Below are 16,566 nucleotides of genomic sequence, written 5' to 3'. Positions count from 1 at the left end.
TGATGCGAGCCCTCACGCGGATCGCGTACTGGCCTATGTGCGGCGCCGTTTGCCGCTCTATGTTGGCCACGAGGTCGTCTATCCGACCGGATGACCTTTTTTTTATTGCGGGGGATCTAAGGCCTCCTCATCGAATTCAGGTAGCAACTTTCGCTTCGGGTAGCTCTTGGTGTGACGACTACCGCCGTACTTCGCTTCAGTGTTGAGTACTTCACTCCATTTGATTCTGAGTGTGTCTTGTGCGGACCTGAGCCTTTGCTTCTGCTTTTTCAGACTCCTCGCAGTGGCAACAAGCCTTTTATGGGTATTCTGTTGCTCCAGGTGCCTGTCCGGTGTGATGTTATCCGGACTGTTGTTTTCGACGGAGTCGGGTTGTTTGGTTTGATTCTCCGTGTTGCCGTGGTCGTACGATGGTTCAATGCTGTGTTTGTCGTCCGCTGGCTCGCCTTGCTCTATCGCTGGGTTTATATGATCGATGCTTCTGCCGAGGCGGGATTTGGAGCGGCACTTACGCCGCCGCTTTGACTGCTTCTTGAGGGAACAACCCTTCGCTGCGTCCTTCCGTTCCTCGTCGTCGTTTTCTTTGGGTCTGTCCACTATGTATACATCATATGATGAAGTGGGCGTCCAGTGCCCTGTGAGCATTGGTTCCTATTTGTGTCCTGCATCGTCGTCCATACCGTCGATGTCTTCGGAGTTGAAGTCGAGCATGTCGGTCAAACCGTCGACAGTGGCTACTAAGTGGGTGGTGGGTGGGCAGCGAATTTCTTCATCATCCGCATCCCAATCCTGCCGAACATAGTTCGGCCAGGACTCTCCTGACAGGGAGAGAGACCATAATGAGTTCAACATGTTGCCGAAGGGCGAGTGCCGAAAGATATCTGCGGAGGTAAACTCCATGATCGTCTCCCAGTCTGATTCGATAGGCACGGGCACAGGCGGTTCGGAGTCCATGGCCGGAGAAGAATCCGGCAATTTGGCGTCACGACTCTTGTGAAGGGTAAGGTTGATATTCGGCTCAATCGCCACTGAGAATGCGGCCTCCGTGGCGGGGTTTATCCGCCCGTCCATGGATGGCGCAATTGGCTCCGAGTTGAGGGTCAGAGCGGTTGGTGGTGCGGTCTCCTGAACATTATCCGATGGTAGAGCTAAATCATGCTCATCGTGACCGTGCGGCACACTCGGCAGGGGCTCGAATCCGTCGAAGATCAAGTCTCCGCGGATGTTGGCCGTGTAGTTTAAGCTTCCAAACCTAACCTAGTGGCCAGGGGCATAACTCTCGATCTGCTCCAGATGGTCAAGCGAGTTGACCCGTAGTGCGAAGCCGCCGAATACAAAGATCTGTCCGGGGAGAAAAGTCTCACCCTGGACTGCATCGCTATCGATGATCGAAGGATCCATCAAGCCTAACAGTGACGACACAAAGGAACTCTCAATGAAAGCACCAATGTCGGTGTCAAAACCGGCGGATCCCGAGTAGGGGGTCCCGAATTGTGCATCCAAGGCGGATGGTAACAGGAGGGAGGGGACACGATGTTTTACCCAGGTTCGGGCCCTCTTGATGGAGGTAAAACCCTACGTCCTGCTTGATTGTTCTTGATAATATGAGTAGTACAAGAGTAGATCTACCCCGAGATCAGAGAGGCTAAACCCTAGAAGCTAGCCTATGGTATCATTGTATGTTGCCCTACGGACTAAAACCCTCCGGTTTATATAGACACCGGAGGAGGCTAGGGTTACACAAGGTCGGTTACAAAGGAGGAGATATCCATATCCGTATTGCCTAGCTTGCCTTCCACGCCAAGTAGAGTCCCATCCGGACACGGGACGAAGTCGTCAATCTCGTATCTTCATAGTCCATCAGTCCTGCCAAAGGATATAGTCCGACTGTCCGGAGACCCCCTAAACCAGGACTCCCTCAGGGGCGAAGAATCATTTTTCCCGTAATATGGACGCACTTCCTTGCGTGCGAAGATGTAGCTGGTGGGTCCTAGCTGTCAAGGGGGGAACATTTTTTCGCAAAATATAGAGGCCTTTCCGGTGGGTCCCTGTTGTCAGGTGGAGGAATCATTATTTTATGCATAGTAAGGAGGCACTTCCTTGCTGCGGCCATGGACCCAACTGTCAGCCTCTCCATGTACAATCCTCTTTCGATGGAAGTCATTCCTTGACCATGTTGACCAAGCTGCGCTGAGCGTACTAAGGTGATGGAGAACGGCGAGGCCTAGGAAGGGAATTACCCAGAGCCGGGGAAACCTCGGAAGTTGTTTCCCACGCGAACGGGAGCACGAGGGTTTACTCTTCGGATGTAGTGTGAGGCTGCCGTCGTCAGAGAATAACAGGAGATTTGTGTGAGTACAGGTATGGCCAGGCCAGTGATGGGAGTAGGGTGGGGCGGTGAGGCCTGCGTGGTAGCACAACCAGGCATGGGAGGCAGGAGCAGGCGGCACGGCCGATGCTGGTTTGGGCGGCTGGAGCAAGAAGGCCAGAGGTTGAATAAGCACGGCGGCCGTTGGATGGACATCGTACGGTCACTACAGCTAGAATCGTTTATATTGACTAAGTTGACAAAGCCCTACGTCCGCGTCAACTTAGTAGGCCCACAAGTCAGCCTCCAAATATGGTGGGTCCAAGCTAGTAGGGGGAGTATTCATTTTTTTGTGCGTAATAAGGAGGCACTTCCTTGCATACGAAGATATAGCTGGTGGGTTCGAGCTTTCACCGGGAGGAACTTTTTTTCACAAAATACAAAGGCCCTTCTGGTGGGTCCCCGCTGTCAGGTGGGGGAATCATTATTTTGAGCATAAAAGGAGGCACTTCCTTGCGAGCGGCCATGAACCCAGCTTCCAGCCTCTCCACGTACAGTCCTCTTCCGATGGATGTTGTTCGTTGACCACGTTGACCACACCTTCATTGACCAAGTAGAGTCCAATCCGGACATGGTGCAGTCTTTGGCCTTCACGTCTTCACAGCCCATCAGTCCGGCCCAAAGGATAATAGGTCGGACGCCCAAGGACCCCTTAGTCCAGGACTCCCTCAGTAGCCCCTGAACCTGGCTTCAATGACGAGGAGTCCGGCGCGAAGATTTGTCTTCAGCATTGCAAGGCGGGTTCCCTTCTTTCCGAACTTCAAGTTAGTCTTCGGATGCGATCATTGTATCCGGACCTATCACACACACCATATATAACCGCAGAGAGAATATATATTCTTACACGAGTCTTATCCGCTGACAGCTTTTACAACATGACATCATGTTTATCCGGTCATAATTTCGAACCGTTTTTCGTCTGCCGCTCCACGCTGCGAGACGCGGTTGTCATTGGCACGTCTTGTCGAAGCAGAGATCGTGCCCCCTTATTACGGGATTCTCATCAATACGGGCGTGGGTAACCCAACCGTGCCGTTTTGCACGGCTCTCGGGAACAGGCGAGTTCAAGGCGAGTGGGGAGGCGCTCGATATTTGCGGTCTTTATAAGGGGATAAGGACACTCTTCCTTTACCCACACCCTTCTTCATCTCCAGTCCTTCCGTCCTTGAGCTCTAGCACCCAAGCTTTCGGCTTTTCCTCGCTCGAGAAGACACTCCAATCATGTCTAGATTCGGAGCTGGAGGCAAGTGGATGACCTCCTCCGTTAAGGAGAAGAACATCACGGAGCTCCAGGAGGCCAGCTATCTAGCCAGGGAGATTGCTACCGATTCCCGAAAAAGAGCAGATCGTCCCTACCCCGGATCCCCATGAGAGGGTTGTGTTTCTCACACACTTCGTCCGTGGGCTGGGATTCCCTCTTCATCCATTTGTCCGTGGATTGATGTTTTACTATGGGTTGGATTTCCACGATCTGGCCCCCAACTTTATCCTCAATATCTCCGCATTCATAATTGTGTGTGAAGCCTTTCTCCGAATCCCACCTCACTTTGGCCTATGGCTGAAGACTTTTAATGTAAAGCCAAAGGTGGTGCGCGGCCAACAGGCCAAGTGCGGAGGTGCCATGGTGGGCAGGATGCCCAATACCACCTGGCTCAAAGGCTCCTTCGTAGAGACGGTGAAGGGATGGCAATTGGGGTGGTTCTATATCACCGAGCCGCGCGACGCCAACTGGGCGGTGGCTCCCAAATTCCAATCCAGAGTCCCGATGCGGCTTACCTCCTGGCAGGAGAAGGGCCTGACCTAGGGATCTCTGGAAGAGATGACGGGGCTCCAAACGTGCCTCCAGAATATGATAAACCTGAAGATCAAGCTCGTTGATGTGATCCAGGTCATGCTTGTACGCTGGATCCTTCCGTGTCAGCACCGGACCTGTTATTTGTGGGAGTTCAATCCGGCCGAGCACCAGACGTTGCTAAGGCTCTTTGGCACGACGCACGAAGATATCTGGAAGGTGCTTTTCAAGGGCAGCGAGACGCCGCACCCTTGACCAAAGAAGGCGGGCTCAACTTTAAGCATCATACCAATTCGGTAAGCCGCCAAGGTGTGGTCTTTAAGGATACACTTCGAGGATGGATACTAAGCCTTCTTGTCAATTTCTTTTTCAGGCCTGGGTCGATCTAGCAGGATGGATTAAAAGTCCGGCTTCGCTGCCCGAAGATGAAGAAACCCCACTTCTTAACAAGATGCTATTTCCGGCGCCTTACGACGTGCCGGAGAAGAAGGTCAAAACCACGGTCAAGGGGACCAGGCATGGGCTTCGCCGAAGGAGCACCTAGGTCATCTTGTCTGACGATGAGACAGACCCCTCAGCCGTCGCCGACGATGAGGAGGAGGGAGGCGACTCCCCTCCTGCGGGAGGAAGTGAGGAAAGGGAGGCCTCCACGAGTTTGGAGGCGGAGGCTCCCAAGAGGGGGAGAGGCTCTGTCGCGGATAACTCCGCGTGGGATGTTGACAGCAGTCCGGAGCGACCTTGTCGGACCAAGCCTCGGGCCGCCTCGTGAGTACCAGAATCAAAAACATTCGGCCTTCTCGGTTTGTAATATTGACGCATATTAAACCTTATCGTTGAAGTCCGGCATGTGACGGCTCCCCGCAATCCTCGACAGAGGATTCGCTGGACTCAAAGGAGATGGCTAGCATGTCTCCGCCACCTACTCATTCCATCTCACCCAAGGGTGACGATGAGGTGGCGTCCAAAAAGACGTTCCCAGGCCGGGGGGAGATTCCGGAGACCATCGGGGTGACGCCCCAGGATGACTCCTCGGCTACCGGACATACGGGGGAGAAAGTCCCCACAGGGACCGGTGACGGGGCCCGAGTTCCCTTCGGGCCTCAGCCGGATACCATTCCGGAGATCTACAAGGCTCCGGGGTCCAGCGAACGACATTCCCCCCAAGGAGGGAATGTGCCTGTTCCACCAGTGACCTCTGTCCAACCAGAGGCACCAGATAATCTGCTGGAGGCGCTACAAGGCGCCTCTATCATGGATGAGCATCGTGTTCTTATGGCCACGGTAATAGAGAAGGTTCGTTTTGTCAAAACCGGACTAACCGAAGCCTGCACCAGCCTTCTAACGAGCTTTGAGGTGAGTAATGTGATTGTAGGAAGAATATCTCCGTATAGACAGTAGCCCCTGATGCTCTGTTTGGTGTTCGGGAGGAAAAGCCAAATAGAGGATTGAGAATAAATATCGCAGGAGTCTAACATGAGTTATCTATGTGAATAAGCAGGTATCGCTGTAGGCTGCCACTGCTCATGCTGCGGAAGTTTCCAGACTGAAGCGGAAACTGGAGCGGGCCGAGGAGGAGCTCGGCCTCGTGAAAAAGCAGCTGGAAGATAGACAAGGTATGCAGTAACCTATGGGTATATTTCAAAAAAATGAGCAGTCCAGCCGGACTAAAGTTTCATAAACTTTATTAGTGGCCATGACCGAGGAGGCGACACTTAAGAAGGTGTTAGCCGAGGCCGAGGACAAAGCGGCCACGGAACGCGCCGCGTGCGAGAAGCACGAGGCCCAGGTTGCCGAGGCGCAACAACAGCTCCAGGGTGTGATCGAGAGATTTGAGTCCTTGGAGCGCGATTGTAAGGTGCAGGAGTCTGAACTGGCGAAGGCCCGCCGGAGCGCACAGGATACACAAGCCGAAGCCCAAGACGCTCTCCAGGAGATTCAGGCGGCTAAGAAGATTACGGCGGGGAAATCTTTCGCCCTACATAGCGAGTGTGTGTAAGGAACATTCCTTGTACTTATCCGGATTCAGGTTTTCCAGGGGCGTTTAAGGATCTTCTGCGCAATATATCAGATGCTGCTGAGTATTACAAAGACGAAAAAGGAATGTCTTCGGAGAAGCTATTCTGGTCCCAGTATCTTGGATCTGAACATCCGTTGCCCTTCATTGACCAACTGAAGCAGTTGGTCGAGCTGCACAAGTCGGCGGAGCTAGCCATGAAGGACCTGATAGTCCGGCTATGTCCTACCAAGCCTGTACCTAGCAGCTATTTCAGACTTGTAAAGCGGCTTGTTAACGCCTATCCGCGGCTTGAAACCGTGAAGCGGTCGGTCTGCATCGAAGGTGCACGGGTGGCCTTTGCCCGCGTCAAGACGCATTAGGCAAAGCTGGATGCCAAGAAGCTGATGACGGAGGGACCGCTGAAGGGAAAGGAGCATCGTCGACCCGAGCTATATTTTGACAGTGTCTTGGAGGGGTCCCGCCTTGTGGCGGAACAATGTTCGAAGGATATCATTTTCCCATGAGAACATTTGTATTATACTGTCCTGTAATATGGAGCAGTGATGTTATGTATTATAATGCTTATGATTTACATTTTACCTCTTGTGCGGCCGTTTATGAAATCTGAGGGTTGACCAGTTGTCGGCTTCTGCCCCCACATAGATAGTATGGGGGTTTTCGGGATAAATCTAAACACTCTTTACTCCACATTCTGGTCCTTAAAGGAGGTGTTTAGCATGACGAACAAGGCAATCAGACTATGCGGCCTTTACCGCCCTCACTTAGCCATAGGAGTTTGACAATTAAAAAGTTTGGCAAAGCCCCTGGTATTCGAAAGGCCAAACTAGGGGCGCTATACACGCCTAATCATAGGGACCGATTCTTCGCGCGAAGCGGAAAAAATCTCTAACGATTTGGAACCTCTCAAACAGCTGACCGGCTCTCACCGCATCATGACAGTCAGTTTTCGGCTTTCTCTACTGAGGTGCTCGTCCAGAAGAACCGGGACACAATCGCAGTAGTTCTCCCTTTGCTACCCTATCCGATATAGCGGAACATAAGGTAATAAGCACAGGAGCCGGGCAACCCAACTATTGACCAAAGACATGACTCGGAGCCGATGCATATAATGCTATAAGTTCGGGGTGCCGAACTATACTATAAAAGTGTTCGGACTTTTTACTGCCGTAGTGTTGGGTGTAATGAAGCCCCTGGCGCAGTAATACGTACCATGGTGTACGTGTGCAACAAGTAATATGTACAAAGGTGAGAAAACAGGAAAATTAGGTAATAAGCTGACGCCACCATTCATTCACCATTGTGATGTAATTGGCATGTCGAGGCGTACTTTGTGCAAATAATGCGATAAGCAAGTAAAGCTATTTATCATGCCGTAACCAAGGGCGGGCTGCGTGAGGGTATGTAAAACAAGTATGGAGATCGTTTATAGAGACCACCTGGGGGTTCCTTTGTATGCCAGAGCTCCTTGCCTCCTTGGTGTGTTCTGCAAACGATTCGTCCACATAGACCTCGAAAAGAGAAAAAAACCCGTAATAAAAAGCAAAAGTAAAGGCGAGTGAATCCCAGTGTCGGTCGAGCCGCACAGTGGATTGCGGACGAGTTATACCTTCGGCGATTCCCATGGTTTTTGAGTGCGTAGTTTATGTACGCGCGGTATTAGTGCCATTGCCTCATTGGGGCTGGGATGGAGGTCATATTGCTAATTTGTCTCTTGTCGAGCCGAGCTGTCCTGATGCAGTGTGGTCCGGACCCTCTTGATGACGTCCAGGGGCTCGGCAGCCGGATTATAGTGCTTCTTGAGAAGGCCTCTTTGTACCTCTGCTGCTAGGGCGGCAGTGTGCTCCTCTATACGGAGGGAGCGTTCTGTGTTTCCATTTACTGTAATGATGCCACATGGGTGGGCATCTTTAGCTTGAGATAAGCGTAATGTGGTACCGCATTTAGCGAATGCGGTTCGTCCGAGCAGGGCATGATAGCCGCTGCGAAATGGGACGATATCGAAGATTAGTTCTTCGCTTCCGAAGTTATCTGGGGTACCGAAGACCACCTCCAGCGTGATCAGCCTGTAGAACAGGCCTCTATGCCTGGTATGACTCCTTTAAAGGTAGTTATCGTGGGTTTGATTCGTGAGGGATTAATGCCCATCTTGCATACTGTATCCTGATAGAGCAGGTTGAGGCTGCTACCACCGTCCATTAGGACTCATGTCATGTGAAATCCGTCGATGATTGGGCCGAGTACCAATGCGGCCGAACCTCCATGAAGGATGCTAGTTGGATGATCACGACGATCAAAGGTGATCATGACTGACGACCATGGGTTGAATTTTGGGGCGACTGGCTCTACCGCGTAAACGTCCCTGAGTGCGCACTTGCGCTCCCTTTTGGGGATGTGTGTGGCGTATATCATGTTCACCGTTTTGACTTGAGGCCGGAATTTCTTCTGCCCCCAGTGTTCGGCTGCTGGGGCTCCTCGTCTTCGTCCTCGCTCTGTGATTCCCCTTCCTTGTTTGCACTATTTATCTTGCTGGCTTGCTTAAAGACCCGGCAATCTCTGTTAGTATGGTTGGCCGTTTTGTCTGGGGTGCCATGTATCTGGCACGGATGGCCGAGTATGCGGTCCAAGCTGGATGGTTCTCTGCCGTTCCTTTTATAGGGCTTCTTTCGCTGGCCAGACTTGGAGCCACTGAATCCGTCATGAATGGTAGTGTCATTGTGTTATCGCCATTGCTTCGGTGTTTGTGTCTGTTACACCGGAGCTTGCCGGTGCTGTTTTTGGCCTCGGAGGGGCCTGTTTCGTTGGCTGTGTTGGTACTGCAAGCCAACCAACTATCCTCTCCCGCACAAAAGCGGGTCTTAAGTGCCGTGAGGGATGCCATGGATCTCGGCATTTCCTGGCCGAGGTGGCAGGCGAGCCATTTGTCCCGGATGCTATGCTTAAAGGCCGCTAGGGCTTCAGCGTCCGGACAGTCGACGATCTGGTTCTTTTTGGTTAGGAACCTAGTCCAGAATTTTCTGGCTGATTCTCCAGATTGTTGAACTATGTGGCTTAAGTCATCGGCATCGGGTGGCCGGACATATGTACCTTGGAAGTTGTCGAGGAAGGCCTCTTCCAAGTCTTCCCAGCTGCCGATGGAGTCCTCAAGCAGACTATTTAGCCAGTGTCGAGCTGGTCCTTTGAGATTTAACGGGAGGTATTTGATGGCATGGAGGTCATCTCCTCGGGCCATATGTATGTGAAGAATGAAATCTTCGATCCATACTGCGGGGTCGGTTGTTTCGTTGTATGATTCAATATTGATAGGCTTGAACCCTTCGGGGAATTGATGATCCAGCACCTCGTCTATGAAGCAGAGAGGGTGTGCGGCGCCTCCATAGCGGGCCGTGTCTCGACGTATCTCCAATGACGTCCGTCTATGATTATCGGTCCGGGTGTGATTAAGTTTGTCACGTCCGAATAGGTAGCTGTCATCCCGAGTATGGGAACGTCCTTGCGATCCGTATATAGATCTGGTGTGTCCTTCTCTATTGTCCAATTTCTGCCGAAGATCGTATGTATGGTCCCGAGCTGGCCTGTCCCTATTTTTGCGAGGCGGTTGGGCAGGCTACTGTTCGGTCTGAGTTGCCGTTTTATCCCGACCGCGGGGTGCTCGGTCCGCATTGTGTGAACGAGGTATGGGATCTGTTGCCTCATCATCGAACTAAGGTAGCAGTCTGCGTTTTGGGTACCTCTTGGCTGGGCGCTTGAGGCCGTATTCCTCAGCTATCAGGACATCAGTCCATCTGTCGACGAGAAGGTCTTGTTCAGCTTGAAGCTGCTGTTGTTTCTTTTTTAGGATTTTTGCAGTGGCTATGAGCTGAAGCTTAAAGCGCTCCTACTCAATAGGATCCTCAGGCACGATGAAGTCTTCGTTGCCAAGGCTTGCCTCCTCCTTGGAGGGTGGATGGTAACTATCATCCTCCGGGTCATCTTCTATGGCCTGTTCGTCAGGGTTGTTTTTCCTGCTGTTTCTGTTCGGATGTAGCCCCGACAGGGCCTTCATTGTTTTCGACATCGCCCGGAGTACTATTTTCTCCGGTGCCAGTGTTGCCGTCCTTTGAGCGGCGGAGCTTAGAGCAGTGTTTGGGCCGCCGACGCTTGGGCTGTGTCTCAGAGGTTTTATTCGTGTCTGGCTCTTCTTTGCCGTCGCCTGATCCTTTAGGTGTATCAACCATGTACACGTCGTATGAAGAGGTGGCCGTCCAACGTCCAGTGAATGGCGGGTCTTGGCCATGCTCCTCATCGACATCGTCGTCCATACCGTCGATGTCTTCAGAGCCATAGTCCATCACGTCGGTTAAATCATCGATGGTGGCTATGAAGTGGGTGGCGGGTGGGGAGCAAAATTCCCAATCATCCGTCTCTAGTTCGAACCAGACATAGTTCGGCTGTGAGTCCTTCTCCATGGACAAATTCTTTAAATATTTTAGCACGTCGCCCCAAGGTGAGTGCTGGAAAACGTCAGCGATGCTGAACTCAAAGATCGATAACCGATCTAGCTTGGTGTCCGCAGGCGTGCACAGTCTGGAACTTATAGTCGGAGACAAGTCCGGAGTTCCGTCAAGGCGAACATTGCAGGGCGTCGAGTCCACGTGTGGCTCCAACGCCGCGGACTCTGAGGCCTCGGATGGCTCAATTTGCTTCGGCTCTAAGGTCGTTGCAGCCGCAAGAACCATCTCCTGGGTGTGATCCGATGACGGATTTAAGTCACGTTCATCGAGGTGAGGGGGAGCGATCGCCGCGGGCTCAAATCCCTCGAAGATCGAGTCTCAACATATATCCGTGACATAGTTAAAGCTTCTGAATCCGACCTGATGGCTAGGGGCATAGCTGTCGATCTGCTCCAGATGGCCGAGCGAGTTGGCCCGTAGTACGAAGCCGCCGAATACGAAGATCTGTCCGCGGAGGAAGATTCCTCCCTAGACAGCGTCATTATTGACGATTGAAGGGGCCATCGAACCTTTTGTCGACGGCACAGTGGAACTCTCAATGAAAGCACCAATGTCGGTGTCAAAACCGGCAGATCTCAGGTAGGGGGTCCCGAACTGTGCGTGTTGGATCGATGGTAATAGGAGACGGGGGACACAATGTTTACCCAGGTTCGGGCCCTCTCTATGGAGGTAAAACCTACGTCCTGCTTGATTGATATTGATGAATATGAGTGTTACAAGAGTGGATCTACCACAAGATCGTAATGGCTAAACCCTAGAAGTCTAGCCTATGTGGGTATGGTAATGAGTATATGTGATATCCTTTCCGGACTATGCCCTTCGGTTTATACAGACACCAAGGGGATCTAGGGTTTACACAGAGTCGGTTACATAAGAAGGAATCTTCGGTCGCCAAGCTTGCCTTCCACGCAAGTAGAGTCCAATCCGGACATGATGCAGTCTTCGTCCTTCACGTCTTCACAGCCCATCACTCCGGCCCAAAGGATAATAGGCCGGACACCCGAGGACCCCTTAGTCCAGGACTCCCTCAAGGCCTAGGAAGGGAACGAAACGGAGCCGGGGAAGACTCGGCAGTTGTTTCCCACGTGGAGGGGAGTACAAGGGTTTACTGGTTTGTCTGCCGTCGCTGAAGAATAACAACAGGTGTGGGTGAGTAGAGGGATGGCCAAGCCAGCAATGGGAGTAGGGTGGGGTGGTGAGGCCTACATAGTAGCATAGTCGGCCACGGGAGGCGGGAACAGGCAGTCCCGCCGACGCTGGTTTGGGTGGCTGGAGCAGGAAGAGCAGAGATTGAAGAAGCACAACGGCCGTTGGATGAACATCCAATAGTCACTTCTCTCGTGTGTTGACTAAGTTGACACGGCCATGCATGCACGTCAACCTTTTTTAAGGAAAGCGTACGCGTCAACCTAGTAGGCCCACAAGTCAGCCTCAAATATGTGGAAAACAACACACAACCCATCTACCATTATTGCTAATAAATTTACAGTCCATTGGATAATTCTTAAGGATATTTTTGAAGCCCATATTCTTTTTGTTACCATTACATCCCAAATTCTGGCCACGGTTAAAAAATTCAATGAAATTTTGATATTTCGGTGCGGTCCGAACTGTTTTTAATCCCGAAATTTCGAATCGCACGTCCAAACTAATTTTGAAAAAATTATATCAATTTAAAATCCAACATAATTTTCCCAGCAAAAAATATTAAATTCGAAATTTCGAAATCTTAAAAATGATATTTGAAACTAATTGCCGGTTTGATGTGTTTTTAAAAATTACATCCCATTTCTTACTACTTCATTTTCTAGGCAAGCGAATACATCGCTCTCGTCTTGAAAGATTTGCAACCCAGCAGGGCTGAGAAAGTAAGTAGGCCTCCGTTGGGTATTTCTTTAAAAAAAGTAGAACTAGGCTAGCCATTTTTAGAAAAAAACACATCTGGGCACATCATGTGGTAAACATAAAATAAAACCCTGGGCTAGACGGGCCATAGCCCCCATACAACCCCTTTGTTACCCTGGTCCATCTCTAAAACTAGTAAATAACAACTGTGCGTCCTGCTGGGTCCCTGGTGTCAGCCGCTCATTGTGTAATTCTCTCGTTTATTGACTACGTCGACAATGGCGTCGGACCCAGATGTCGAACCATTAGGAGGAACCATTTTTTGGCATGTAGTAACGAGGCACTTCCTTGCATACTGCCAAGACCCTGGTGGGTCCCTACTATCATCCTCTCCATGTACAGCCATCTCCTTATTTCTCTCGGTTGTTGACCACGTTGACAACGCCAGACGGTGGCGCACCGCGCACGGTGAGCGAACCAAGGCGGAGGATGACAGTGAGGCCTCGGACGGGAACAAATAGGAGCCGTGGAAGATGCGATAGTCTAGTCGCAGGTGGAGGGGAGTACAAGGGTTGACTGGTTCAGCTGCGGGTGCGGGTTGGGGCTAACATCACCGGAGAGTAACAGGACGTGTGGGGGAATAGAGGGATGGACTGGCCAACATTTGAGGGTACAGTAGGGTGGCGGAGGCGCAACCTGCCGTGGGAGGCGGGAGCAGGCGGGACCGACGACGTGGTTTGATTTGGGTGGCTGGAGGAAGAAGACAAGAGATAGAAGAAATACGATAGATGTTGGATGTCAATCCAACGACTGGTAGGCAGAATCGTTTGTTGACTAAGTCGACACCACCTTGGATAGGCTTTTTCCTCGTGGGTCCCAAATGTCAGAATCCAAATCAGTCACGGCCATGCAACCTTTATTATGAAGAATTACAGCCTATTTGGTGTGCTAGCTCAAAATAAGTTTGTGGGTGCTGGCGGGCGCTAAGCACTTGGGTTCTGTAACACACAATGAGCTCAAGCAGCTGACGAGAGTGATGTTATTTACCTTGGTTGGGATTTGTTAAAATATTTCTCTCTTAATTAAGGAAATGGCAAGCCATTTGCCTTGTTTCAAAGAAAATATGTCAGTCACATCCGAGTTGAAAAGAGCAACCACATCTAACTCAAGCTTACAAATGGTACAAAATCACAAGGATTAATTGTTCATCAGGTTTAGACAAAACCAAGATTGAACATGGCAATAACATCTAACCCGACCACTACTTTTGGCAGTCACAAACAAATGGATCGGTCTGATCCATAAAATCAACATCCTGCGCCAACAAGTTTACTGGCATATGATGAAAAGTTGTTGTAAATAGAAGCCGTGCACGTTCAGTTCAACATATCCATTAGTGAGAAATTTCTTGTTGAAAAACATAAGCCTCATGGACCATAGTAACCTCGCATTCAACAGGAAGAATGTGACGAAGTTTCTGTTTGCCTGATGGGATGCATAACCTTCCATCGTTGTTGTCCTCAAACAAATGTCATGAGAACTGAGAAAATCCTGCTGCTTATTACACCACCGATTGGTTATATGTATTTCTCCATATGTTAGTGCCTACGTAGATATGAAGATTGAAAACAGCTAAGGTCTAAAAAAAGAGTGTGTTGATAGAGCGACAGCTGAATGGTAATTCTAGTACAATATAGATGGACTTTCAATGTGCATGAAATAATCACTTGTATATACAAATTCTCCACACATGGAAAGCATCGCAAAAAGCCAATAATTGTGTTCAGATCAATAGTAAACATTCCGATATATATAAGATCTTGACAGAATCCAGCACCATTGATAGGCTATCCATGGATGAACTCCTCACTGAGCATATAACATAATATTAGTATCCGAAGTGTACTCCAAGACGATATAAAACTTTATCGCACAAATGAAAAATGCAGCTTATGATTACAGAAGTGTAGATGCTATATAGTAGCTGAATAAGTGTGGAGCCAAACACCGTGTCGTGATGTTTAAACAAATCACGAATTACACCCAAGGTCTCAAGTTTAGGCGTATAGACGATGGTTATTTGCGAAGGTTTATAACAATAATCATGGAGCAACCTTTGAAGTGAAGGGGCATCTTCGGTGATGAGCTGCTATCCTTCAAAACTAATTCCAATGCTTTTAAGGTGAGGCGACTTTATTTGGAAACAATGGATACGGATTTCTAATCCAAAAACATGTAGCAAGTGCTCTAGGGCAGGGCAACCAGAGTGGATGATGTTGTGTAGTGAGGCCTCCGAAATATCAACCACCACAAGTGAATTTTTTTTAGTAGTGGGAGTTGAATCATTTGTACCATATTGTTTGGTAGATGACATCGGGCTATGGTGAGGGTGTGGAGAGAGGAGGAAAACCACGAGATGGACAATAGTGGTGTGGGAAGAAATACATGGTGTTTGGTTCGCGTATGTATTTTTCATAGTAATGGTAGAACTCAAGATGCTGGAGTTTTTCGAATTCAGTGGATGTCAGCCAGGCGTCCACCGTGCAGGGTATGGACAGTAGGTCACATGTCAGGATGCAGAGGCATTGAACGAAGCCCTGGTGGGAGGAGATGATGGCTCCGAGGAGTTCAAATTCAAGAACAACAGATATCTGATGATAGTCGAGATTGAGAGGCGCGGTGTGCCAGAGAGTGCACCACCGAGATGCGAGGACTTGTGTGCGGCAGCCATCCTTGGTGGGGAGAAGGGAGATGATCTCCCCAAGGACGGTGTCTGGGAGATCGCTGATGCGGTCCACCAGAGATTCTATGGGTTCCTTAGATCTGGATGCGGGGGGGGGGGGGATCGCCGCTTCTCCCCACGCTGTCGGGTGCTGGATCTATAACCTGCGTCGGTGCTAGCGGTAGCCTTATCTTCTTGGTGCTAGGGCCATCCAACTCCATTTTCCTTACGGGCGTCGTGTCGAGCTCACGGGTTTCAGCAGAGTAGCGAGAGACGAGCCTAGTGGTTGTGCAAGTGGGGAAGAAGGAGGGTTGGGGTTTTCTATAGGAGCGAGGAAGAAGGGGGCACAGGGAATTGGGGGGCGACAGAAGAGGGAGAGTTTAGTGAGCTGCATTAAGTGGAGGCGAGGAGCAATCCGCTCAGATTGTACGTAAACAAATTCATGCAAACATGGATGGATTTCATTACATTTACATCAAATAAGCAGTGCTGGTCCGGGGCTAAAGGTAGAATTAATATACCTAATCTAAACAGCTGCCAGCCGATCTCTTTGTCTTCCTCATGTCCAGCTGCCGGATCACTGCACTGCCGACAGCCCCGGAGATATATGCTTGAGAGCAAAGGGCGGTTCGTTTCCCTACCGCTCATCAGAGTGGAACCCCCAACTGATGCTTCAGCCAGAGGGGAAGAGGGTATCTCTTTGGAGCCCATGCGGGGTCGATGATGGTCTATGCTAAAGAAGAATCATGTAAGACATCGGATGTTTACGTTGGCGTCGCCTCGACAGTGGCGTTCATGGGATACAAGCGACGGCGGCCTCCCGTTTTCTACTTCTCCTTGATGATGGTTGCGGGCACAAACGTGCTGGCTGTAACCTCGCCGACATCCACACAACTGGTTTCTTTCTCTGCCCGCACGGCGCGGCTACGCGCGCGTCGGCGGCAGACAGCATGGTCGCACGCACTAGAGGTGCGGTACGACGCGACATCGTCGATGGCAGCTATGATCCATGCCGCCGTGCCGGTGTGGAGCAATTCGCCACACCTCCTCGAGCTGGATTGGAGCCGCCAGTTCCGGAACCCCACGCTGGCTCAGGGTGGCAACTGGCTCAGTCGGGCTAGGCGAGGGAGGTGGAGCAGCGAGCTACCTCGGTCATGACCGCCGGGCTCTGTGGGCCACCTAGCCGACTTTTATGCCTAAGAACTGCTCTTCCTGGTCGTTAGATGCCCATCGAAAGAGTGGAGAATATGGTGGAGGAATGGCGAGCTTGGTCGGCGTCCCGCTCCGGAATGGAAGTGTGGCCGGTGTAGGTTTCTCAGATTCCACGTGGGT

The sequence above is a fragment of the Triticum urartu genome, chromosome 5, assembly GCF_003073215.2.
Source record: "Triticum urartu cultivar G1812 chromosome 5, Tu2.1, whole genome shotgun sequence".
Taxonomy (NCBI): domain Eukaryota; kingdom Viridiplantae; phylum Streptophyta; class Magnoliopsida; order Poales; family Poaceae; genus Triticum; species Triticum urartu.
This window is presented reverse-complemented; position numbering follows the sequence as displayed.